Source organism: Sciurus carolinensis, unplaced genomic scaffold, assembly GCF_902686445.1.
Source record: "Sciurus carolinensis unplaced genomic scaffold, mSciCar1.2, whole genome shotgun sequence".
NCBI classification, from domain to species: domain Eukaryota; kingdom Metazoa; phylum Chordata; class Mammalia; order Rodentia; family Sciuridae; genus Sciurus; species Sciurus carolinensis.
This window is the reverse complement of record NW_025920121.1, coordinates 1,355,166-1,381,890: the sequence shown is the minus strand read 5'-3', so window position 1 is coordinate 1,381,890 and position 26,725 is coordinate 1,355,166. Positions and strand designations below refer to the sequence as shown.

General features: G+C 50.3%; 1 pseudogene; it reads right to left on the bottom strand.

The window, feature by feature from the left end:
- Nucleotides 1-3,942: 3,942 nt before the first annotated feature.
- On the bottom strand, nucleotides 3,943-4,587 carry LOC124973785 (PRELI domain-containing protein 1, mitochondrial-like; annotated as a pseudogene).
- Nucleotides 4,588-26,725: the final 22,138 nt, after the last annotated feature.

The following is a 26,725-nucleotide window of genomic DNA, read 5'->3' as shown; positions in this document are numbered from 1 at the left end:
ATCTATGTCACCACCAGTAGATCATGATCTAGTAAAGTCCATCGCCATTCCAATTCAATTCTTAAACTATAGAGACTGAAATTTTCATCATTTTTGTAGCCTATCAATGCACAAAGCAAATGCCAATAAATGAGTAAAAAAAATATGAAGTTTTCATTACAGAGATCCTCAAAAGAAAATAAAAAGTCACATATCCTAAAGGTCAAGAGTCACCTGTCTACAACTAGATCTTGGGTTCCAGCCTACATATATACTTTGCTAGGAATCTGGAGATCTGTATTTCCAAAAATGGTATGTGCTGGACACTGTTCTACATGAATGTTACAGATACTTAAGGAAAATGTGAAAGTCAGAAATAAAGTTTAAAATGGTTACACTACTGCAAAACTTTAATATACTAATACACACTTTTAATTTCAAGATAAAATTCCATTATGAAGCCTTTAATAAACTAAGGCAAGATCCTGGTGAGAGTTTGTAAAATACTTCAAAGAAGTCTTTGGTTTTGGTCACAATTGGGTACAATAAATTAACTTCTAAAAATGTTCTTACCTGATATGCATTGCAGGTAGAGATTCATACTGGTGTGACAAAAAAAGATCCCTATGTTTCATCTGATGTTTCTGTTTATCAGTCAAGTCAGCCTCAACTGTTCTTTCAGATTCTTCTCCAATTTCTTCTACAAATAAATTTCAAAGAATTCATTATTACTGTCTATTTGGGTATTAAGACAGAATTTAAAAGATAGGTCAAATCAACATTTATTCAACATTCTCTTCAAACTAATCAATTTTAGATTTACATATTCAATTTACCACTTTAATTATAACCATAAAATTAAGTTCTTTGGGCCTCAAAGAAGAGAAACTCCAATTTAAAAATAATAACCAGGCTGGGGTGCAGTTCAGTGGTAGAGTGCACATCTAGCATACATGAGGCCCGGGTTCAATTTCAGTACAACAAAAAATAATTAAATTAAATTAAATCAATAAAAATGAAAAATGGGGGAAGAAACACAAGCACTCATATCCCTTCATCCAATAAAACTACAGCAAGATGACAAAATGTATTAACATTTCAATGACAATGAAAACTGAAGCAGAGAAAAGAAAGAATTTTGACCAAGGCAAGCACAGTGGTTCACACCTGTAATCCTAACAACCAGGGATGCTGAGGCCAGCCTCAGAAATTTAGCAAGGCCTTCAGTCAAAATAAAAAATTCTCAAACAAAAGTAAAAAGAACTATGAAATACAAAGGGAAGGAACACTTCCAAATTCATCCTATGTAGCCAGTGTCACACTCATACCAAAACAGATAAGGAGAAAACTACAGACCAACATCCCTGATGAAATTTCCTTCTGTGTTGTCTGAGGAAATTATCACTACAGATGATATTATCCTATATTCAGAAGACCCAAAAACCTACCACAAAAGACTTTAAGAGCTAATAAACAAATTCAACAAAGTAATGGATTACAAAATCAACATACAAAAATCAATAGCTTTCCTACATACAAGTAATGAATCTGAGAAAAAAAAAGAAAAAACAATCCCATTCACAATACCTTAAAAAAAATACCTAGGAATAAATTTAACCAAAGAGGTAAAAGACTTCTACAATGAAAATTACATAATATTAAAGAAGACCTTAGAAGATAGTAAGACCTCCCATGGTCATGGATAGGCAGAATTAATGTTGTTAAAATGGCCATACTACCAAAAGCAGTATACAGATTTGAAGCAATCACCATCAGGATACCAATGGCATTCTTCACAGAACTAGAAAGAAAAAAAAAAGTCCTAAAGTTCATAAGAAATAATAGAAGACCCAGAATAGCCAAAGCAATTCTAAGCCAAAATAGCAATGCTGGAGGCAACACAATACCTGACTTCAAATTATACTACAGAGTTGTAGTAACAAAAATGTCATGGTACTGACATAAAAATAGACACACAGCCTGATCATACAAAATAGAAGACATATGGACAAACCCACATGATGTGGTCATCTGATCATTTATAAAGGTGCCAAAAAATATATATTGGAGAAATGACAGCCTTCTAACAAATAGTGCTTGGAAAATTGGTTATTCATATGTAGAACATGAGACTAGGCCCTTATCTCTCACTCTGCACAAAAATCAACTCAAAATGGATCAAAGACTTCAGAATTAGACCAGAAACTATGCAATTCCTAGAAGAAAATGTAGGGTCAACACTCCAACAAATTGACACAGGCCGTGACTTTCCCATTGGGACCCCTAAAGCTCAGGAAATAATTTCAAGAGTTAATAAATGGAACAGCATCAAATTAAAAAGCTTCTGCACAGCAAAAGAAACAACTTGAAATGTGAAAAAAGAACCTACAGAAAGGGAGAAAAAATTGGTAGCTACTCTTCTGAGGATTAATATCTAGAATATATAAAAACTGAAAAAACTTAATGCCAAAAAGCAATTCAAATAATAAATGGGTGGATGAATTAAACAGACATTTCTTCAAATAATAAATGCAAATGACCAACAAATATATTAAAAAATGCTCAACATCATTAGCAATTAGGGAAATGCAAATCAAAACTACACTGAGATTTCATCACAGTCCAGTCAGAAAGGTAGTCATCAAGAATACAAACAATAAGTGCTGGAAGTGACCAAGGGATGGGAGGCAGAGAGTAAGGAGGGAAGTACTGGCTAGTGATATTGGTAAAATTATATTGTTTTACTGTGTGTACATATAAATAGGTAACTAAATATCCCATCATTATGTACAACAATAATGCACCAATAAAAACATAGAAAAAATAAAAAATGTCAGAGTATGTGGAGGAAAATGATCACTTTTACATAGTTGGTGGGATTATAAATTAGTGCAACCACTATGGAAATCAGTATGGAGGTTCCTCAAAAGAGTAGGCAGGGAACCACCGCATCACCCATTTGTAACAATACTTGGTATTTATCCTAAATAATTAAAGTCATACTGCAGCGATACATGCATACCCATGTTTATAGCAGCATAGTTGACAATAGCCAAACTGTGGAACCAGCCTAGGCAACCATCAATGGATCAATAAAGAAAAACATTTTAAAAAAAGAAAGAAAAGAAACATACATACACACAATGGAGTTTAATTCAGCCTTAAAGAAAAATGAAATGTCATTTGCAAGAAAATAGATGTAACTTGAGAACATTATGTTAAACGAAGTAAGTCAAACATAGAAGATCAAGAGTCATATGTTTTCTCCCATGTGAAAGTTAAAGAGAAAAAAATAAGTGGGAGGAAATCAAAGAGAGAAATTAGAGGAAAGGGAACAGGAAGATAGGGAGGGAGGGGCCAAGTGCTAGGGAGCGATATTGGCCAAATTATGTTATTATATTGTGTGCATGTACGAATATGTAACAACAAATCCTGCCATTATGTCCAACTATATTGCAAAAATTTACAAAATGAAGAAAAAAAATAAAAATAACTGGGAATATAGCTTATGATAAAATCACTTGGGTTCAATTTCCAGTACAAGAAAAAAAAAAGAGTTTTTTTTATTGAATTCAACAAATATTTATTGAGTGCCTATTATGTGCTAGATATTTTTCCAGGTATTTGGGACACACCAAAACAAAGAGCCCTGTCCTCTTGGAGCTTACAGTCTATTGTTTATCAAAACTTCACCTGCATACTGCTGGTGACATTAAAAAAGTCCCCACACCTTTGTACCACTTTGTGCCTGTCATCAGCGCCCAATGGAAGAATAAACCAGCTGGGCTCAGACATGCGTCTGGTGTACTGCAGATGCTGAACAGGACACCTGCCCCCAACCCACCACCCAGACAGCGGAGAGGGCTAGAAGTTGATTTTTAATAATAAAGTACAATGAAAGAGGGGGCAGAGGGAGCCCACAGGTGTCTAGTGGGTTGTGGCAGTGGCAGGGGCCCAGACTGGCTACACAAACTGCTGCTGCTGCTGCTGCTGCTGCTGCTTGGTGGCAGCCTTGCAGGCAAGGTCCTTGGCCTTCTCTGTAGTGGCCTTCTCCTTGGCTTCCTTGGCTGGCTCAACAATGTTTTGGAAGGGGCCTCACCTTGCAGCTTGGCCAAGATGTATTCCAAACCTTTCATAGTCTTGGTTCCATTGCTTTTGAACTGGGCGAGACCAAATTCCTGGACAGCTCTAGAGGCACAAAATAAACAAGAGGAGACCCAGGCTTCCCGACGGATTTCGGTCCAGCCACTGTTGTCAGAGTTCACATGGTAAACACATCGTTCCTCCACCACCATCAGCCAGGCATGGTTGATGTTCCAGGTGAAGGTGGTCATGGTCTGATTTTGTGGGTCCACAAGAGTCCTCCAGGAGGTACACCGAGTGAGCAACGTTGGCAGGAAACAGTCACTCTGCCCAGCAGGTCATCCTGTTGGTCTTGGTCAGGAGTCTCCAGGACAGGAGCTTCTGGTCAGGGGTCAACTCCCGGTGTTCTATGTCTTCTGTTAAGAAATGTTTGCTATAGGGATTCCGGTACCGCTGCCAGAAGGTAGTGAACACTTGGCCCCAGGAACTTCGGAGCATGCTCTGGCCCAGGAAATACTTCACCATCGTCCCTGCTGGGGTGGGCTCAGCATCCACGCAGCATCAGGGATGCAGAGCCTGGGGGGCACGAGGAGGCCGGGCCGGGGCTCGGTCCATGCCTGCCAGGATCACAACTCAGTCACCACTGCACCACACCCAAGTAGCTGCTGCTGCCGCCATGAGGGATTGTACCCAAAAAAGAATTTTGACCAACAAAAAGATGGGTCCTTGGAGGCTAAGGTAGGAAGAGTGCAAGTTAGAGGCCAGCTCAATAATTTAGTATGACCCTGTTTCAAAATAAGAGTTAAGAGGTGAGATGGGAGGCAACAGTAATGTAGCAGTGCTGAAGTGCCCATAGGTTCAATCCCCAGTCCAAAAAGAAAAAGAAAAAGAAAATGCAGAGCCAAGTGTGGTAGCACATGCCTCTAATCCCAGCAACTCAGTAGGCTAAGGCAAGAGGATCAGAAGTTTGAGGCCAGCTTCAGCAATTTAGCAAGACTATGTCTCAAAATAAAAAATAAAAAAGAGCTTGGGATATAACTCAAGGGTAAAGCAACCCTGGGTTCAATTCCTAGTATAAAAAAAAAGGAAGAACATGGAAAGCAGATCTAAAAAAAAAGGCAAACACTTAGAACACACAGCAGAAAGGAAGGTGTAATAACCCATGTGCTTACAAGAGGGATGCCAACAGGAGGAAAGGCACAGAGACTCTTCTGACTTAGTCACTGAAGATATCAAGTATTGAGATAAGAGAAGAGAGGTGAAGAACTTGAAAAGGGTTAAAAGCCTTTGTGTAACAGAATAATTGAAGACTAGAATACTATATTTTCAAAGGGAATAACCAGAAAGCAAAACAGGATAAAAAACCTTCAAATTTGAAATTACAAATTGGAAGGATAATTTCTCCCAGAAACTAGAACACACCAAGTCAGAGATAATCACAGGAAAACCAAAAGATAAAAAAATTATGGGAACAACCCATGAAGGTCAGCATCCCAGTAATAAAGGTTGCAGGAAGGAAAAAAAAATAGAAAAAACAGATGTCTTTCACTCTTTCTGCAGGGAGAGAGGTAAAAGAAGAGACTAAGCAAATAAGTGACATGAGAAAAAAAATTAATCTACTTGTAAGCAGCAACACTGTATGCTAAGATGGCAGAGCAATGCTATCCCAAGTAGAAAAACAATGCTCACACTACAACTATAGACTGACTGCATACTAATCAATTTATTTATCAAGCCTGGTAACAGAGTAACAACATCTTTTCTTTCAAATCAACCAGCGTTCATTAGGTGCCACATCAAGCACTATTCAGGTGCTGGGGATACTCAGTGAAGAAAACAGTTACTAAACAGCAATTCTAAATACATGCGTTTGGGAAGCAGGGCTGGAAGAAAGGGACAAGAAAAATAGGAAACAAAGTTCTACATGCTATCTTTTAATATCAGATTTAATAACTTCTTTAAAGAAAAAAATCACCCCACATTTATATACATAACTACAGTTTAAGTTACATACTTTATAAAAACAGAATACCTCTAAGGGCAGCCTCTCCTGGCTGTGTATACACAGAAACAGTGGAAGCACTGAGAACTCAAAAGCGGAAGGGGTGGGCTGGATCCTCGCCAGCAAGAAGAGCCCAAGGGCCAGCCCAGACCACCTGGATATGGCTTGGAAGCCTTGATTTTCAGACAAGAATGAATTCTACACATACAGCAAGATACTTCTGTTTCACACAATTATTTCAGGAACCAAGTCCACAAAAGGGATTTTTATCAAGTATGATCCACTAACTGTAGCAGTTCTTTTTTAATTACATTAGGGCAAAAAGTGGGCTAAGTGTCTGATCTTTCCTATTTTCAAATTTTTATTTCCATCCTCTACCACTCCCACCCCATCCCAGGTGCTGAAACCAAAGGCAATCTATGTCTAAGCTACATCCTGCCCCTTTTTATTACTTTTCTCTTTCTTTCTTTCTTTCTTTTTTTTTTTTGTATTTTATTTAGAGACACATTCTCACTGAGTTGCTTAGCCCCTCACTGTTGCCAAAGCTAGCTTTAAACTTGTAATCCTCCTGTATCAGCCTCTCCAGAAGCTAGGGTTACAGGCGTGCACCATGGTACCTGGTCCTACTTTCAAACTTTTAAGAAACTATAAATTGAAAATGAATCTGAAATTTGATTTTAAAACTTACCTAGGTGGGCGCAGTGTTTCAAATCTGTAACAGCAGGAACTCAGGAGGCATGAGGATCACAAATTCAGAGCCAGCCTCAGCAAATTAGGGAGACCCAAAGCAACTTAGTGAGATCCTGTCTGAAAATAAAAAGTAAAAAGGGCTGGGGAGGTAACTCAGTGGTAAAGTACCCCCAGGTTACATCTCTAATACCAAAAACCCCAACCAAACAAAACTCATCTAGGACTGGGAATTCAGAAGTAGCTGGGTGGTAGAGCTCTTGCCTAGCAGGTACAAAGCCCTGGGTTCAATCTCTAGCACCACCAAAAAGTAAAAGGAAAGAAAGGCAAGAGAGAGGAAGGGGGTCAGGAGGCAGTGACTTGCCCAGCTCAAAGAAAGACTATGGCAATTTAAGAGTCTTTGAATGTTCTTTTTGATTAACTACACAAAGAGAAATATAGTAATAAAGGAGTCATTTACTTGCAGCTCTAATAACATTTCACCAGTGGAGATCAATAACGTTATTGCTGCATTGGCACTATTAGTACCAGCAAATAAATACCACATACAAAATTATACTTTACCTAATTAGAATGTGAAAAATTGGTGTTCTGAAAGACAGAGTTAAAAAAATTCCAATGTATATCCAATAGAGCTAAAACACCAACAAACTTCTCAAATAATAAACAGCAGCAAAACTTTTCTTCTTTTTCTTCTTCTTTTCTCTGGTGCTAAGAATTCAACCCAGGGCCTTCTTATAGGACGAGCCGGGGGTGTCGACATCCTCACTAACTTCCTGCCTGATGGTGGACGGCAGCACTTGCAGCATCCTGCCCTGCAGGGACAGGGGAGGAAGTGGGCAAGCTGCCCTTCCACCCTCCAGCCCCACCCTCAAGTGGGGCCTCCTTCCTAGTGGGGCCTCCTGTCCTAAACAAGTTGGATCCAGGGCCAGACCTGCAGGAGGACAGGGACGGCAGACGGAGCAGACAAATGGTTACTCTCGGTCCAGGTGGCACTGGGGACCCAACATGGCCATGCCAATGGAAAGGTGCTCCTCTGTGACACGCCACAGCCCCTCACACTGCACCCCAACTTGGGTCTGGAGGATCAGACCAGGTTTGCGTGTCCAGCCTGGACACTGCCAGTCCTGCACCATGTCACAGTGAGAACAACCAGGGTCATCAGGAGAGAGGCCCATGCACAGAGAGGGCATCCCCCACCCAGGGGCCATGCTGGGCACCCAAGCCAGGACGTTTTATGAGCTCCTGATGTCCTGACAGTAAACATCCGTCCCTCCGACAGCACTGGTGTTATCCAGCCCTCCAGGTGTGACAGCAGCATTTTCAAAGAATCTTCCCCATGTTCTGCAGGGAAGCAGGAGACGGAGGCTGAGGAGCGAAAAGGATGGAGGCTGGGGAGTGAAGAGGATGGAGGCTGGGGAGTGAAGGAGACAGATGCTGAGGAGAGAAGAGGATGGAGGCTGAGGATCAAAGGCTGAGGAACAAAGGGGCCAGGGCATCATGTGCCAAGGACCCACACAGAGCTGAATGCAGGGCCTCCCCAGGATCCTGGGCCTGTGCTGGGCACATCTGTCCACAGCTGTCTGATGGCCACTCATGCCTCCTGCATTCTCTGAGGACAGTACCTCTGATCGGTGGACCTGTCGGACTTCCAGAATCCCACTCGGCAAGACAGCCCTGCACACTGCAGTTGTCACACTCTGACCCTGGCAGGACTCCGGGGCAGCAGGCAGGAGGCCCTTGACAGCTGGAGGAAGGAGGCCCGGAGGCCTCATCCTGATCAGGGTCACACAGCCAGTGCTCCTCAGCTGGGGACAGCCTGGTTCCTCCGCCCCATCCACTAGGTCCCCTAACCCAGTGCCCTCTCTTGCTGCCCCTCCTCCCAGCACACCCTCGACTACCACCTGGCCCTGATGCCTCGGGGTCTTTTGGAAGACTGTTCCTTGGAGTGTTTCTGGGAACAGTCTCCCCAGCCCCAGAGGAGCAGTGGCCTTCCTCCTTGTGCAGAGGCATGGCCTCCCTGCCTCCCCTTGCCAAGCCTGAGGCCAGCCTAGGAGCCCAGCCAGGTGCGCCTGTCCCCACTGTCTGAGTGGCCGCCCCTTGGAAGCCGCCCTGCCTCCTCTCTTGCCCAGACCAGGCAGGTCCTGGAGGAGGAAAGGAGGGCACGGGGAAGGCAGGGCCACAAGGCCTGGCTGACTGTGCCCAGGAACCAGAAAATGGGTTTTTCCCACACAAGGTGCCTTTAATTCTCCTTCCCCAGCCGCGCCTTTGTACTTCTGTGACTGCAGCTGTTTATATTTGCCATCGCTGCTGTTGTTTTAAAAGGTCTCTTTTCACATGGAATGTTCTCCAATTAGCAGAGCAATGGGTTGGCTTAAATAAACACCCGGGGAAAGCTGGGAGAGCAACTTTGCTGCGGAGGACAGTCCAGTTCCAGTCGCTGCAGCTTGCAGCTCCCTGCACATTCCTCACCATCCCACAGAGCCAGGGTGGGCACAGGGAGCCACAGGGACACAAGTGGCCCCTGTCCAGGGGAAACCGCGGGGTTTCTCCAGGCCTCTGGTCACTGTGGGGTCCACTGACGGGCCTGCAGCGGGCAGGGATGGGCCAGGCAAAGCTTCTCAGCTGAACTGGCTCCCTGCTTCTGGGGTGCCCCGCACAGAGCCACATGGTGCATAGGGAGCCATCCCGTCTGGACGTCGTGGTGTCAACACATGCCTGCTTGATTGCATGCAAGGGCAGAGGGCCAGGCTGGGCTGGGCCTGTAGGGGTGCAGCAGAGTGAGGGCCACCACCCCAGGAGGGGCACAGCAGGTGCACCGTACCCACCCCGCTCCTCCAGCAGAGACCCGTGAGGTTGGTGTGGCTGCGACCCAGAGCAGCCTCTTCCCTGTTGGGAAAAGGTGGAGGAAGGACCCTGACTCCTGGACCCAGACAACACCCCTGAGGGGATGCTGCTGCCCTGGGGCTGGTGTGAACATGAGATGGAAGATGCCAGAAAGCACTGCCCGTGACACCGCAGAGCGGGGGCAGCCTGGGGCTGGGGCATCCCTTGCTCTGTGCCTTCCAGCATGTTAGTAGGGAGCAGATCAGGAACCCGTCCCGGCCCACTCTACCACAACGTGCGAGGCACGCATGTGCACTCAGGCCTTTTGCTTCCATGTGCGGGTTTACCAAGTGTCCATCAGCACAGCCACAGGGAAGAGAAGATGCGTATGGACCCTAAGCTGAGGCAGGGACTCAGACTCAACCAACACATGTGGACTGAGTGCCTAGAACCAGGACAAGTCACCCCCAGATGTGTGCACCTCCAGAGCAAGCCCTCGGGGGCAGTGTCCTCCTTCCAGATGCACCAAGCCATCAGCAAGAGCCACCAAGGGAAGGGGCAGATCCCAGTTGAGCTGGAGAACCTGCTGTGCTCACAGCCTCCCATGACTCACTTCCAATGGCAGCCATGGGTTCTGGGAGCCCGGCCTCACCACGCACTGAGCCTGGGGCTGGAGGAGCAGCCCTTGTCTTACTTGGTCTTCTGGTGACCTTTGAGGCCAGGGTGTCCCCATTTTGCAGTTGAGGAAGTGAAGACAGAAGTTCCCTGTCAGGTCAGGGAGCCAGAGAGCAGCTGAGCCAGCTCCTGTGCCCACTGCTGACCAGACTGCCACTGACCCCGGCCCCAGCCCCACCTCTGGCCTCAGCTGCAGGACTGCTGTGTGCTGGCGGGAGGGAGAAGCGTCAGTCTAGGTGCTCCAGACACCGTGGGCTGGGAGCGGCCGTGGGTACTTCTCTTGGAAGCACACTCTGCCACTTGAGGCCCTTTCTCAGAAGGGCCCAGAGTCACCCTCGGTCATGCATAGACCCCACTGTGCCAGCACAGTGCAGGCCAGAAGCTGTAGACAGGGCTGTCGAGAGAAGGCTCACGGGACTCGGAGTGGGGGATGATCATGCCCACTTCAGAGGTGATGGCACTGGCCTCTGCATGCCCCAGCAGAGCTGCCAGCCCGGTTCCCCCATTTGCTGTGCTCCGTGCCCTGTCCCCAGGCCTGCTGGTCATCCTTAGCCAGCTCAGCGGAGGCTCACTCCAGGTGTGGGGCCACAGCTGGTCAGGGCAGGGCGGCGTGACTGGTGTTCATGTGGGAGATGCACCCTTCTGCCTGCCGGGACAGTTCCCCAGGAGTAGGAGGGACTGGAGGGCACCCTGGGCAGCAGCAGACAGGAGTTTGTCCTGTCTCTGCCCAGGAGCCAGGCAGTCCTTTGCAGCCCTGTGTGACATGAGTCCTGCCAAGGCTGTGCAATGAGCTTTTGTTGATGGAGAAGGAGGTTTGTCTCCAGGGAGGCTGTGGAAAGGGCAGGCTCAGCACAGTGCTGGCTGCTTCGAGGTCCTTCCATTCTTCAAGATGGTCACAAGGTCTGGCCAGTATACCAGCACTGTCATCCCCACGCCATCTGAGCAGAGCTCCCGGGAATTTGGACAAGGTGGCAGGGAGACCCTGGCTCTCCAGACCTGTGGACTGTGGCTACATCACAGTAGAGCAAAAGTCAGGATTCCTGGGCAGCTGCCAGAAACCTGAACATTGCGGAGGCCCTAGGGCCAGGTGGGAGCTGCTAAGTGCCCCTGGGGGCTGCATGGCTTCTGAGCAGAGCTCAGACTCAAGGCGCGCTGCCCAAAAGTAGCTCAGGTGCTGTGGAGTCGGGGTCCCAGGGTCAAGGTCAGAACACACCTGCATTTCAGAGATGTGTGCAGGACTAAGCAGGGCTGAGGGACTCACTAGGACCAGCGACAGTGGGGACCTGTCACCTCGCTTAGGCTAAAGGGACACTTGGAGGAAAAGGCAAGGGCCAGAGCTCTTGTCCTACAGGCGGAGCAGGGAAGGAGTGGCCACCTCCCCCACTGGGCCTCCCGTCTACTTGGCCTCTGTGGAAATCAGAGTACAAGGGAGACCTGGCCATGGGCCCAGGAGTCGCCTCCTACATGGGGCTGGCCAGGAATGATCAGTGTCAGCCATCAGAAAACAGCAGGAAGAGGCACCCGAGGGCAGGGAGTCTCCTCTGTGGCTTCTTCTTTGCCAATGACTGCACCCTCAGCATTCCACTCTGGACCTCAGTTTTCCCCAACGAGCCAGCTGGGGTTCGACCTCTGGGTCCTGGCAGCATGGGTCACTGTCCCCACCCTGTGAAGTGCCAGAGTCCTGCACATTGGGTGCAGTGCCAGACCAAGACTGCATGTGTCCAGTCAGGGTCCATGGGCTACGCTCTCCAGTCCAGACCTGCTCTCGCCTGCTCTTGCCATCTCTGTAGTCTGAGGGGCAGGGCTGGAAGGGAACCCTCAGGACACTCAGCCAGGTCACCCCCTCCAGCCATGGCCATACTCACTGCCCACTCAGGCTGGAGGCTGGCACTGGGAAAGCAGGGAGGTGGCTGTGATCTCAGTGGGGTCAGCATGGGAGGAAGCAGCTGGCAGACCTCAGCCCAGGGCAGCAGAGGGCATGCACTCCCCTGCCTGGCCTGGAACCTTCTGTGCCTCAGGGTGTCCCTGGAGGCCCAGGTCTTCCTCCTCCTCCTCTTCTTCTTCTTCCTCCTCCTCCTCCTCCTCCTCAGCCCCACCTCACTTCCAGGATGCTGCGACTCTACCGAGCTCTCCTTACACATTTTTTAATGAAACCCAATCACACTGGTTCATCCAAGGCCAAGTTTATCCTGGAACCAGGGTCATTGTGCTGCCTATGACAGTTTGAAGCCACTAGGTTCTGGCCACCAAGGCAGGGGGCACCCGGAATGCAGCCTGATTTCCATCAGTTGGCGGGACCGGAAGAAGGGTAGCTGCTGTTTCTGGAGAACCGCATACTGTCCTAGCCGCTCTGCAAAGAGCTGTTGTGTGGACCTGCCACTGTTCCTGCTCCCTGTCGTGGGAATGAAGTCGGGGTGCACAATGACGACACAGCCTCCAGCAGAACCATGCAGGAGCCTCCCATTCTCTGCTGCTGCCTTTCCTTTCCACACTTTGAAGCCGAGACTCAGAGATGTTAAGCAGCTTGCCCACGATCACACAATGAAGCGGGATTTGAACTGAGGTACCCAGTCAGAGAGCCCATTGTCAGCTGACGCGCCACCTCACCTGTGAGCGGAAAGTCCTTTCAAAGCGAGGCGAGTATAAGTGTGGGAGGGATGCAGAGAGGAGAGGGACCTGGGGGGCCAGGAGAGGGAATTTTTAGAGACTCCCACAAAAGGCCTCTAGACACATGAGTGGTAGAGGAGTGGGAACTGGCTTCCCAGGGTAGAAGCACAGTGTGACCACAGAGGCAGAGAGACTGGGCTCCCAGGGCCTTGTCTCCTTCCAAGTTGAGGTTGAGAATCCAACAGAAGCTGCTCTCAGCTGCCGCCACCCACAGCTCCCTGGGACGTGGCTCCTCAGGGACCCTGGGACCAGGAGGGAACATCTGCCATGCCAGACTCCCCACCAGCTTCTCTCACTTCCCGAAGTCCCCACTCCCTGATCAGGCCTTCTCCCTGTTGCCAACTGAGTGTGTATGTTTTAGAGTTTGAAATGGACTTTGGCTCAGAGTCCAGATGCAGTTTTATTTCTGCCTGGAAAAGATGGCAGAGGCTCTGCTGGCAGCCAGAAGAATTTTTAAAACTAAAGTTAAAAAATGGAAAGAGAAAGCTTCCCACACTTGGCCCTCCTTGGAGCAGCACAGAGAGCCACATTTCTGTCAGCCACTTGTCATTGTTAGAGCTGCAGTTCCCACACCCACTGTGTTTCTGGGTCCCACTTCTCTTGAGTGGGTGCCGGGTGCCCTCCTGTGCCTGTTGTGCTGAGATCCCCCTGCAGCCCCTTCACAGAGGCAGCTCCCCAGGCACCACCTCCATTCTCTGGGCAGCCACCAGTGTCTTGTCTGACAGTCCCAGAAGCTGCAGGTCCCAAGTGGAGCGTCCCAGGGTGGGGTCCTTCAAGGGCCTCTGTGGAGGCTGGCATGCTGGCAGCCTTGACCTGTGGTCTCATCACCAGGCCTTCAGTCATGCCGTCTTCAGCCTATTTCCACACAGCCCCCAACAGAAGGTCCTGGTGACACGGGGCCCTCCTACTCCAGTGTCCCTTACCTGGACTGATTTCTCTGCAGCTGCCTCTTCCTAGATGGTCCCTTGAACACTGGGGTGACCCTGGGGTTTCTCCTTTGGGAAACGCAGGTCAGCCATGTGGACCTGTTGTAGGTGTGAGGCGCAGAGCCAGGGAGGGACATGGCAGCGGAAGGGAGGGGACACACAGGAGTCAGAAGAAACCGAAGGGGACAGATTCAAGACCAATGTGAGGGACAGAGCCACCAGGATTAGCTAAGGAGACTGGCACCAAGTGACACGGGCTGCACAGTTGTCGCACGGTGGCCAGAGGAGCTGGGCTTCCTCAGGAGCTTTTGATGCTGACAGGCGGTGGCAGGGAACCTGCTAATGGGGTCACCCTGCAAAGAGAGGATGGAATGTGGGAAAGGAGCCCGACCAGGCACCAGGTGTGGCCCTGCAGTGACTGTGTTGACTGCAGCGCACGCGCAGCCTCTGTGGAAACCACTCATTAGCAGGCAGCCTGTAGCCCCAGCCCTGCTGGAGCCCAGCACCACATGCTGCAGGCAGCGGGAACAGCAGGCACCAGGGTGCCTTCAGCTCATGCGTGGCTCTGTCTTTCATCCCCGTGCACAGAGCCTTCAACACCCTGTGCCACAGCACCCACTTGTACAACTGAAGGCTGGTCCTAGAGTGGGCGGACTCCAAGGTGACCCTGCAGGCCCTGTGACGGAAGACAGCAGAGCACTTCCATGGTAGGCATGGCCTGGGGACTGGGCCTCCAGGGTCCAGGGCATCTCAGGAAGCAGGAGAGCCTGGGTCCCCAGGAGCACTGGTCAGAACTGGGTAGCCACCCTCCTGTCCCTGTGCCGGGATGCTGGTCACCTGCAAATCTCCCTACTGTCGCAGGTACCTGCCCTCCTGGGCCAGGTGACAAAAGGAAGGTGCCAGCCTCCTTCCCACTCTGTCCGCTGGCTTAGTGATGGGTCATCTGACCGGGGAACACATCCCCTCCCTCCTGCCTGGGGAACAGGCTCCAGTGTGGCCAGGACAGACCCTCCTTTGGCCAACCATGATACCAAGGTCTCTACATAGTCCTCCCACCTTGTCCTGGGGCCCAAGGCTCTCAGCCCTCCTGTGTGGGCTCCAGGTGCCATTGCCCCATTGTCCAGGCCCCTCCTGGGGGGCAGCCAAGGGCCCCAGGTCTCCCAGGGGTGTTTGCTGCAAGGCTCTCCCTGTTCCTTGGCAGAAAGAACCTGGAGCAGGGGCAGGTTTCCTCACCTGGCCGGGGAAGCCAGGCCTCCAGCCAGGCAGCAGCCTAGGACCTCCTGAAGGTGTGGCTTTCAGGCCTGGTGCGCCCTGGGCCTGAAAAGCAGGGCCTCTGAGCAGCAGCAGTGGAGCGACTGCACCTGAGTGTCCTCAGAACTGAGAGGCAGTCCGGGGCCTCCAGGCATGGCCATCTGCCAGGCCTGCAGGACTCAGACCCCTGCTGCCCCACTGACTGCCACCTGGTCTCCATTTTGCTTTCCCGACTCCAGGCAGGACTCTGCAGCTTGGCCCACTCTGTTCCCTCTGATGCAGTGCTTTGCCCCCTTCCTCCTGGATGCCACCTCCAGGAAGCCTGCCGCACCCTTCGTCTGTGCCTGTCGCAATCGCTTTCTTGGTTCATCATCCTTGTGGCACCCACGCTCACACAGGGTTGTGCTCCTCTTTGTCAGCATTGGGTTCATCTCTGTGTCCCTGGTACCTGCCAGGCCATCACCTTAGGGTGGAACATCTGAGCCAGGGTGAATGTGAAGCCAGAGAAGCAGAGGTTACAGCCAGTCTCAAGCTCACTGCTCAATAAGTCCCCAAATCCTGATGTGCAGAAAGTGTGCACCTGTCGACAGGCCTTGACAGGCCCTGACAGGCCAAAATGCACCATCAGCAGTCATTTGAGTAGGGACTCCCTGAACAGAGGTGGGTGCCCACTCCCCTGAACCCACCACGCCAAGGAGGCCAAGGCAGGCATCTCAGTACTTCTGCCCTGGATTGCAGGGAAGCCTTTCAATGTGCTTAGCTGCACAAGCTGCACCCCTCTCCCAGAAGCGCTACTGTGGGATAAGCACTCCTGGCCACTCGGCTGCAGCAGGTGGGTGGGCACTGCTTGGTAAACACTCCATACTTGCGTGCCCTTCATGTCCCTACAGGAGCCTATGAGGTGGGTGTGACCAGCCCATTCTGCATATGGGAGAATTGAGGCCCCGGGCATCGAGGTGACAGTCAACAGGCAGGACGTGTGCCCGTTTCCCTCCCCAACTCTGACCTCAGCACTGGGATCCCAGTGCAGGCCATCAGGTAGGGGTGCCAGCCTGGAGATGGCCTTGCCCTGGGAGCTCCCTCCTGCCCTGCTCTCCTCCTCTCAGAGGCCACCATGGCAGTGGCAGGACCTGTCAGGTCGGGCCGGCAGGCCTCTGCCCTCGTGGCTGGTCTCCTTCCCTCTGTGCCCTTTCCTGTGATAAGGAGTACCCAGCTCCTTTGTGTTGAGGTCACATTGACCAGCGCTCATAGGAGCTGGCAGGCCTGAGGGCACAGGGATCCGTGCTCAGTTCCCTCCCTGCCCTGTCCTTGACCCTGAACTCTGCCAGGAAGTTTCTCCTATCTCAGGTGGAGGCCGCAGATCTGCCTGCCATGTCCCTGAGTGTGGGCAGGGGATCTCAGCTCCCCTTGCACAGGACACTGGCATGCCTGCAAAATGGAACCGCCAGGGTAGGTCTCTGAAGGCATTTTGAAAGTTGCCCTGTGTTGACCAAGACCTTGACAGGACAGAGGAGCTGAGGGAAGGGACAGCCAGGCAGACGTCCCCCCGAAACCTCCTCCCCTCGCGGTGCCTCATCAGGTTCCTCATCTGCAGCACCAGCACTGCTGGATCAAGTGCTGTTCTCGGGCCTCGCGTGTGGGAGTGTGAGCAGAGCAGAGGAAGAAAGGTAAGTACCCACTGGCTGTGTCCTTTTCTTCCCAAGCATGTCACAAGCCAGCAGGTCACAGCATTGAGAGGCTTTCAGGGCCTCAGGCCTGGTACCTGCCAGGGACACAATGATGGGGAGGAAATCCGCCCTCTGTGCTGCGTCTACAGCCAGCCAGGAGGCAGAGGGGCTGTATTTGGTTGGAGCAAGGCTCTGCTTCCCATGTTGCCGTATTCCAGCTGGGGACGGGCGGGTTGTGGTTAGCTTCTCTACCTGTCACCTCCAGAGCCCGGGCAGAAACAGGACCCACATGGCAAGCACCTCCCGCATCTGCCCAGGCTGGGCCAGCCAGGCCGCGAGAACCAGAGCTTCCCAGTGCTCAAGGCCACATCCTGGCCAGCCTCCAGCTCGGAGCTGAGGCAGGGCCAGCCTGGATACTGGAGCCCTGTGTGTCACCCATGCCACTCGGCTGCAGGTCTGCTCAGAGGTGGTACCTCCCACGACCACTTCTCTTGATTCCCTCATGACACCCATGCCTCCTCTCCCTTGAATGTCCCAGTCTGACCCCAGGGACAAGGCCTGGCTCTGCCCTGTGGGCCCTGCTTGTGGTGCAGCTCCCATGCTGCAGGGCTACTTGTGTGGGAGGGACAGACAAGCACCGAGACGGACGGGGTCACTGAGACAGACGGGGTCACCGAGACCAGCACCCGTGTGTGCTGGCACCACAAGTGATGCCCCCCATGTGCCAGGGGCACCCAGCCTGGGCCCCCTTAGTGCACAGTTGGCGCTGAAGCCATTTGGTCTGTAGCCAGATGTTCCCTCCTTGTGCCTTGAAGCACCACTGATCTCAAAAGAGACGGTCGTGTGACTATTTGCTTTTGTTTTTGTACTGGGATTGGACCTAGGGGTGCTCCGTCCACCACTCAGCTGCATCCCTAGCCCATTTGTCTTGAGATGGGGTCTCACTAGTGGCCTGGGCTGGCTTCGAACTTGCAGCCCTGCCTTGGTCTCTCAAGGCACTGGGGTCACAAGTGTGCACATGTGATTTAGTGAAGACTCAGCCAGGAAAATAGTAAGGAAACAGGGAGAGCCTGTGTGGGGGACTTCCCACATGCTGAGAGACACACAGCAGTCCTACATTCTCCTTCTCAAGTGTAGACTTTCAATTTCATTTTAGCCCCCAACTCCCTAGAGAGGTGCTATTCCCATTTTCCAGAGGTTCAAACTGAGGCCCAGAAAGTTCTCCTGACTTGCTGAGGGCACACAGCTCTGGAACCAGTGGAACAGATGACCCTGTTTCCTCATACCCTAAATCCCAAATGGCCTGCTCTGTCAAATGCCAGGCCAGCAGGGAAGCCGCTGCAGAGCATGGCCCCCAGTCTGGTGTACTAAATAAAGTTTTATTGGAATGTAGTCCTACCCATGGGTCTGCATCTCACACTTCAGGGACAGCAGAGAGGTTGTGGCAGAGCCAGTGTGGCCCACAAAGCCTGAAGTCCTCACTGCCTAGCCCTCACTGGAAGTTGGCAGCCCCTTGGCCTTGTGGGCTGACTGGGCTTGTGTTCCCCAAAGACCCAAATGTCTGATTCCCCTCAGATGACCGGCCTCCTCCACCTATAATTTCACCCTCCCAACTGCAGCTCCCCTCCCCTGCCCAGCTTGGGGCTCGGCTTCAGTGTGTCCTGCAGAGGGGCCATTGCTTTGCTTCTGACTCACGCATTCAGCAGCACTTGGCTGATCACTTGATGGTTCGGACACTGTTGGCTCTGGGCTGAAGAGAAGGCCTATCCCACGCAGCTGACACTGGAGCAGGAAAGACAGATGATTACCAGATTGACAAAGTCCTGTGCAGGAAATGAGAGAGGATGACATCCTTCCCTCTTATTCCCCATGGTGCTTATGGAAGCTTCCCAAGGAGTCACCATTTCTCTGATTTGACCAGGCAGCCAGAGGTAGGTATTTCAAGCAGGAGGAACCTCAGGTGCAAAGACCCTGAGACAGCTATGTTCAGAGCAGGCCATGCGAGCTAGGGAGAAGGTCTAGGGTAGGAAGTAGCTGGAACAACTGGAGGGACCAGCAGGGGTCCACCATAGCTGTAGGCTCATCTGGCCTGGCAGGGAGCTTGGCTTTTATTCAAGATGCAGTGGGAAGCCCCCAGAAGATTTAAGAAGGGATGTGAGTCCCAGGACCAGATTTCCTCTTTCAGACCTTATCCTTGCTATCTCTTGGGGTGGTAGCATAGAGGAGCAGGATTGGGGTAGGCGGTCCATGTCTTTCTCTGGTAAGCAAGGACAGTAACCAGAGCAGAGGCCAGGGCTTGAGAGAAGAGGTAGACTGCGCATTTTTGGAAAAGGTAGTGTCACTAGACTGGCTTCTGGAGGGCAAGAGACAAAGGCAAGCCTGGTGCCCAGGTCTTTGCTCTGAGTCACCCAACATGGTGGGGACATGTGATGAGCCATCCAAGAGGCTGGGAAGAAACGCGTGTGGGTGGGTTTCTGGGCTTGCTGGGTTCCAGACACCTATCTGGACACCCGTGGTCTCAAGTAGATGGCTGAGTTAGGAGCTCACAGGCAAATTTGGCGGGCTAAAGGTCCAGTCCCGTGGACTCTTCCCCAGAGCAGCTGTGATGCTGTGGTCTGGGCAGGGACAGGGCAGTGCACCAGGAAGGAGGGGCAAGGAAGCTGCAGGAGAACGTTCTGCCTGAAGGGGAGATGCAGTCCCTGCAGTGGGCACAGCCAGGAACCAGTGGGAGCAGGTGACAGCTGGTAGCTATGGCACCCCAGCCCCTTCTCTGTTGCCTACCCCTGCTGGGCCTGCAGGGGAGATCAGCCAGGCAGGGGCCACACTCAGATCACTGTCAGGTCCCACTCTGAGGACCCATGCCATGTGCCAGCCCACACAGTCCCAGTGTCCTCAGACCAGTCTCCCAATGCGGGGATGCTGGCATGAGGCTGCCTGGGGTTTCAGATGAATCCACTCCTGCGTAACAATCAGCAAGGGGACCCAGGTTGACTAATAAGCAAGGTTATTACCCCAAACAGGGTCTGGGAAAGGAGAGTGGCAGCAGCAGACAGTAGCCGGGTGTGGGAATGATGTGACCAGAAAAGGAAGACCCGAGAGCTGCAGGCCCCAGGGGGGGCATGCCACACTGGCCTCGGGAGCAGGGTCCCCATGGGCAGCAGGCTGGAGCCCTGGTCACAGCACCATGGCCAAAGGGAAGCCTTCAATTTCACTTCCTGCCTCTGAGGGGGACAGAGGGCCTGGGGCTTCCTGGGGTTGGAAAGAGGTGGCCGCCATCCGGCCAGAGGCGGAGTGTGTGGATTTTTGGGATGATTGGTGTCCAGCTGGCATGGACAGTGAGGGAGTCCTGCAGGGCCTCGCATCCTAGCTGAGAATGGGATGTCCTGTCTCCAAGCTCCTCCTGACCACAGTCATGCAGCTCAGGACAGGTGGGCTGCTGCCCCAGGAGGGCTGGGACCCTGGGCACCCTCCTCCTCCCCACAACAGGACAATGGAGACCTGAGCACTGTCCTCTGTCAGCCTGACCCCAGCGCTACTGCTGACCAGCTCTGTGACTCGGGAGAGGCCCTGGCCATACCATGCCTCAGTTTCTTCTTACCTAAAATGGGGAGGGTGACACAGCCATCTCAGGGGAGTCAGTGGGGGGGCTGTGTGGCCCAGACCAGAGGCTGTGCCTCTCTGAGCTGTGTTCCCATGGGCAGGACGGATGTCTCAGGAGGCCAGAATGAGGTGTATGAAGCCCCTGACACGCTGAGCCCTGGGCAAGCTCACTGCCCTCGCCTCCCCCACCCCAATCTTGCCTCCCCATCTCTGTCGAGCAGTTGACATCATTGCCCGCTATAGGCTAACCACTGTCACGCTCCACACCCTTCTGATCAGGCTCCTCTGTTTCCATACTCACTTCCAGTGAGTCAGCAGAAACCCACAGTGGTTAGGATACTTGTCCAAGGTCACACAGCTTGTCCAGCCAAGGACAAAGCCAGACTGGGGGTGGCGCTGTCCACCCTCACTCTGTAGCTCTTCACCGGAAGTATCGACCTCTGTCTCTTTGCAAAAGCACTAGGGAGGCCCTGCAGCCCCCTTACCATGGGCAGTGGGTGGCCAGGAGCCCTCCCCTTTCCTGGGGGGAGCAGTGCTTGTGTTTTTAACAGGCGCTTATGAGGGATTTGCAGAGAAAAAGATCAGCCTGTATCATTGACCTGCCTGGTGCTGCACTGTCTCAGGTACACAGTCCCAGAAGCAGCATGTGTCCTGCCTGACAGCAGGAGGGTGTGACCATGCAGCCTGGCCACCAGGGGAGATGGCGACTCTGTTTCTGAAGGCCAGGCCAGATTGTCCAGGATGGTGTTCACCGTGGAGTGGGGACCTGGGACAGGTACAGCAGGGATTCAGGGCCAGGATGGCATGGGTGGTTCTGCTGACTAGCTGCTGATCTACAGTTCCAGGGGTGCTGCTCTCCCCCCCATTTTAGTGGTGAGGAAACAGAACATCCCTGGTGTCATATGGCTGGGGAGGTGGGCCTGGCATCCCCTGACCTCAGCCCTCAACCCAATCTCATCCTGTGGACCAGGGCAGGGCAGGAGACTGGGTGCTGCTCATCCAGCAGGCTAAACATGCCCGGGGTAACAACAACCCCTCCCTGGGAGACCACGGGGTCAGCAGACTGTTCAGGTGACCACAGAGTGCAGGGAACGCTGAGCCTGCGACTGGGGGCGTGAGTGGGTGCCCGCGTGTGTGGGAGAGGCCAAGAGGTTGGGTCCATGTGTTCTGTGGTCACCCTGAGCTACAGCCAGGGGGGCTCAGCCTGGGGCCCCTCCCCAGCAGCTCCAGTGTAGAGGTAGTGTAGACGCCCACAGCCTGGTCACCCATAGAGGTGATGGGGCGTCCACCTTCATCCTGGGCAAGTCCATCCATTAGCTCCCTCAGCAAGGACATCATGGGATCTTGGGGTGACTCACTGTGCAGAGAGGCCTCTGGGGATGAGGCCCCAGACCACTGCCGACAGTCGGTCATGAGTGGTCCCTGAGAAATGCCACAGCTGTATTTGGACTCAGGCAAGTTCAATGTCTGGGGCCCAGGTCAGGCTGGGGGTCACTTGGGTGGCCCAGCCTGTTTCCCACCCTGCCATGGGGTGGCATCTTCCACCCCAGTGGAGGACACTGGGCACCCTGTGCTCCCTTCACAGGGAGGGACGAGATGGACCCATTCCACCAGCACCACCACCATGGGAGGCAGAGAGTGGTGTTCTCTCTCATCCCAGACAGGAAGCAGGGCACAGAGAGGTGCTGCAGTGTGCCCAAGATCACACAGCTCCACAGCTGCAGGGTGGGGATCAGATCCTGAGAAGTCGCTCCAGAGCCCTCATCCTGGACCCCAGCATGGTGACACTGGAGTGACATCACATGCCTGTGAGTGCTCCCAGGGACCCAGGCAGGAGCCACCGCCTCTCCCTCTGCTCATGGACTTCAGAGCCCATCAAGAAATGGGATTCAGTTGGACACTGTGGCACAGGTCTGGAATCGCATCGATTCAGGAGGCTGAGGCAGGAAGATGGAAATTTTTAGGCTAGCCTCAGCAACTTACCAAGACCCTCTCTCAAAATAAAAAACAGGGAGGTTTCAAGATGGCAGACTAGAGGGTGGCTGCATTTCATGTTGCTCCAGGACGCATGATTCAAAAGAGGAGATAGGGAGAGACTTGGGACCAACTCGAAGATGCCGGGTGAGTCTCTCCCATTGGAGAGGCGTCCCAGATGGGGCGGTAGTCCGGGAATGCAGGGAACTTTGTGAAGTAGAGTTGCCCTGCAAGATGCCACTCCCCCCGCTGGAGCAGTAAACATGGACAACTGTGAACATCGTAGAGGTGGCTGCTCAGCACAGCGCTTGGACTTGGAGCAACCACTGTGGCTCTGGGTGGCTGCCTGAGGAGGAGCTGCGTGGCGAGCTGTTTGGACTCAGAGCAATCGCTTCTGAACACCGGGGGGGCTGCCTGGAGGAAGAGGAGGAGTGCGGTGGGTCGCTTGGACTCGGAGGGATTACACCAGAGCTACAGGTGGTTGCCAGAGGAGGAGCTGTGTGGAGAGCTGTTTAGACTCAGAGCAACCGCTTCTGAACACCGGGGGCCACCCGGAGGAAGAGGAGGAACATGGCAGTTCGCTTGGTCTAGGAGTGACTGCATCAGAGCTCCAGGTGGCTGCTCAGAAGAGGAGGCAAGTGGTGAGTTGTTTGGACTCAAAGCGACCTCTCCTGAACACCGGTGGCCTGCCTGGAGGAGGAGCGTGGTGGGTCACTTGGTCTCGGAGCTACCCCGAGGAGGAGGAGGAACAGGGTGGGTCACTTGGAATCGGAGTGACTGCCTAGGGCTATGGGCGGTTGGCAGGAGGAGGAGACACGAAGTGAGTTGCTTGGACTCCTAGTGACCGTGTTGGAACACCAGGCGGCTGTCCGGAGGAAGAGGTGTGTGGCGGGTCTCTGGGATTCAGAGCTATTGTACGGGGCTCCAGGTGGTGGCTCAGAGGAGGGGCCGCATAGCCAGGCGATTAGGTGCAGAGCAGGGTTCTAGGACCTAGGTGGCTTCTTGGTGGAAGAGCTGCACATAGACACGCTTAGGGGCGGAGCGAAGGATCCAGGAGTGTGGGCAGATTCTCTGAGGAGGGGCAGCCTAAGGAGACTCGTCTGCAAAGGGTGAGGCTCCCAAGCCCAGGAAGTAGGTCCGGGCCCGTGGGAACATTGCAGAGGAAGGCAGCCCAGCCCAGGTGGTAGTTGTAGATTAAGGGGAACCACTAGGAGGGGAACTGACCAGCGAGACTTCCCCACCGGGTGAGTCTTCCCCACCGGGTGAGGTTTTCCCACAAGGACGGTAAAACCAGAGACACAGGCACAAACAGGCCTTGCCTCAGCCTGCAATCTTGTTCCCCTTTGGGTGACCATTGGTCAACAAGTGGAGGCACGTCTGCCCAATATCAGGGAATATACCCCACCTGAAGGTCACCACCCCTAGAGAGGGAGCTTCCTTGTGGAGCACCACATTATCAACTACCTCCAAGATTTCAGGCTACTGAAGGATAAGAGGGGATATACTAGCAATTTTCAGGGACATTATAAGTCAATAGAGGAAATCTGCAATATCTTAATGAATCACTTATTCCTGAACAATATGAGAAAACAAGGGAAGAAAATGTCCCTAAAATATCTAGATGTTACATCAATAAAATCCAATGACAGCATGGAAGAAGAAATGACAGAAAGGGAATTCAGAATGTACATAATTAAAATGATCAGGGAAGCAAACGATGAGATGAAAGAGCAAAAGGAGGCATTGAATGATGAGATGAAAGAGCAAATGCAGGCATTGAATGATCACACCAATCGACAGTTAAAAGAGCAAATACAGGAAGCAAAAGATCATTTCAATAAAGAGTTAGAGATATTGAAAAAAAAACCAAACAAAATCCTTGAAATGAAGGAAACAATAAACGAAATTAAGAACTCCATAGAAAGCATAACCAATAGGATAGAACACCTGGAAGACAGAACCTGAGATATTGAAGACAAAATATTTAACCTTGAAAGCAAAGTTGAACAAACAGAGAAGATGGTAAGAAATCATGAATAGAAACTCCAAGAACTATGGGATATAATAAAAAGGCCAAATTTAAGAATTATTGGGAATGAGGAAGGCTTAGAGAAACAAACCAAAGGAATGAACAATCTACTCAATGAAATCATATCAGAAAATTTCCCAAATGTGAAAAATGAAATGGAAAATCAAGTTCAAGAGACTTATAGGACTCCAAATACACAAAATTACAACAGACCCATACCAAGGCACATTATAATGAAAATACCTAACATACAAAATAAAAACAGAATTTTAAAGGCTGTGAGAGAAAAGAACCAAATTACATTCAGGGGGAAACCAATACGGATATCAGCAGATTTTTCAATCCAGACCCTAATAGCTAGAAGGGCCTGGAACAACATTTTTCAAGCTCTGAAAAAAAATGGATGTCAACCATGAATCTTATACCCGGCAAAACTTAGTTTCAAATTTGACGATGAAAGAAAATCATTCCATGATAAACAAAAGCTAAAAGAATTTACAAAAAGAAAGCCAGCATTACAGAACATTCTCAGCAAAATATTCCATGAGGAAGAGATAAAAAGCAAAGAAGCAAATCAGCAAAGGGAGGAATTATCCTAAAGGAACTGTCAAATAAAGGAGGAACCAAGTTGTGTCAAAAAAATAAATAAAAAATAAATAAAATTTAAAAAATGAATCAAATGACTGGGAATACAAAACATATCTCAATAATAACCCTGAATATTAATAGCCTGAATTCATCAATAAAAAGACATAGACTGGCAGATTGGATTAAAAAGAAAGATCCAACAATATGTTGCCTGCAAGAGACTCACCTCATAGAAAGAGATACCCATAGACTAAAGGTGAAAGGATGGGGAAAAACATACCATGCACGGGGACTCAGCAAAAAAGCTGGAGTATCCATCCTCATTTCAGATAATGTGGCTTCAATCTAAATTTAGTCAGAAGGGATAAAGAAGGACATTTCATACTGCTAAGAGAAGCATAAACCAGCAAGATATAACAATCGTGAACATCTATGCCCCAAAGGGTGACTCATCCATGTATGTCAATCAAATCCTTCTCAATTTTAGAAACCAAATAGACCATAACACAATAATACTAGGTGATTTTAACACGCCTCTCTCACCACTGGACAGATCTTCCAAACAAAAATTGAACAAAGATACCATAGATCTCAATAACACAATCAATAATTTAGACTTAACAGACATTTATAGAATATACCGTCCAACCAAGAGCAAATACACTTTCTTCTCAGCAGCACATGAATCCTTCTCTAAAATAGACCATATATTATGCCACAAAGCTAATGTTAGCAAATACAAGAAGATATAGACACTACCTTGTATTCTATCAGATCATAATGGATGTAAGTTAGAAATAAATGAAAGAGTAAAAAACAGAAACTACTCCAACACCTGGAGATTAAACAATATGCTATTATATGATGAATGGATAACAGAAGATATTAGGAAGGAAATTTAAAAATTCTTAGAGGTAAATGAGAACAAAGAAACTTCATATCAAAATTTGTGGGACACTATGAAAGCAGTATTTACAGGAAAATTTATTTCATGGAGCGCATTTAATAAAAGAAGTAAAACTCAAAAAATAAATGACCTAACACTACAGCTCAAAGCCCTAGAAAAAGAAGAACAGACCAACACCAAAAGTAGTAGAAGACAGGAAATAGTTAAACTCAGAGCTGAAATCAATGAAATTGAAGCAAAAGGAACAATTGGAAAAATTGACAAAATAAATAGTTGGTTCTTCAAAAAAATAAACAAAATTGATAAACCTTTAGCCACACTAACAAAGAGAAGACGAGAGAAAACACAAATCACTAAAATTCGGAATGAACAAGGAAATATCACAACAGACACGACTGAAATACAAAACATAATTAGAAACTATTTTGAAAATCTATACTCCAACAAAATAGAAAATTTTGAAGACATCAACAGGTTTCTAGAGACATATGAATTGCCTAAACTGAAGAAGGAGGACAAATACAATTTAAATAGACCAATTTGAAGTAATGAAATAGAAGAAGTCATCAAAAGCCTCCCAACAAAGAAAAGTCCAGGACCAGATGGGTTCTCAGCCGAGTTCTACAAAAACTTTAAAGAAGAGCTCATTCCAATAATCTCAAAGTATGCCATAAAATAGAAGAGGAGGAACCCTCCCAAACTCATTCTATGAAGCTAATATTACCCTGATACCTAAACCAGACAGAGACACATCGAGGAAAGAAAATTTCAGACCAATATACTTAATGAATATCGACACAAAAATTCTCAACAAAATTTTAGCAAATCTCATACGAAAACATATTTAAAAGATAGTGCACCATG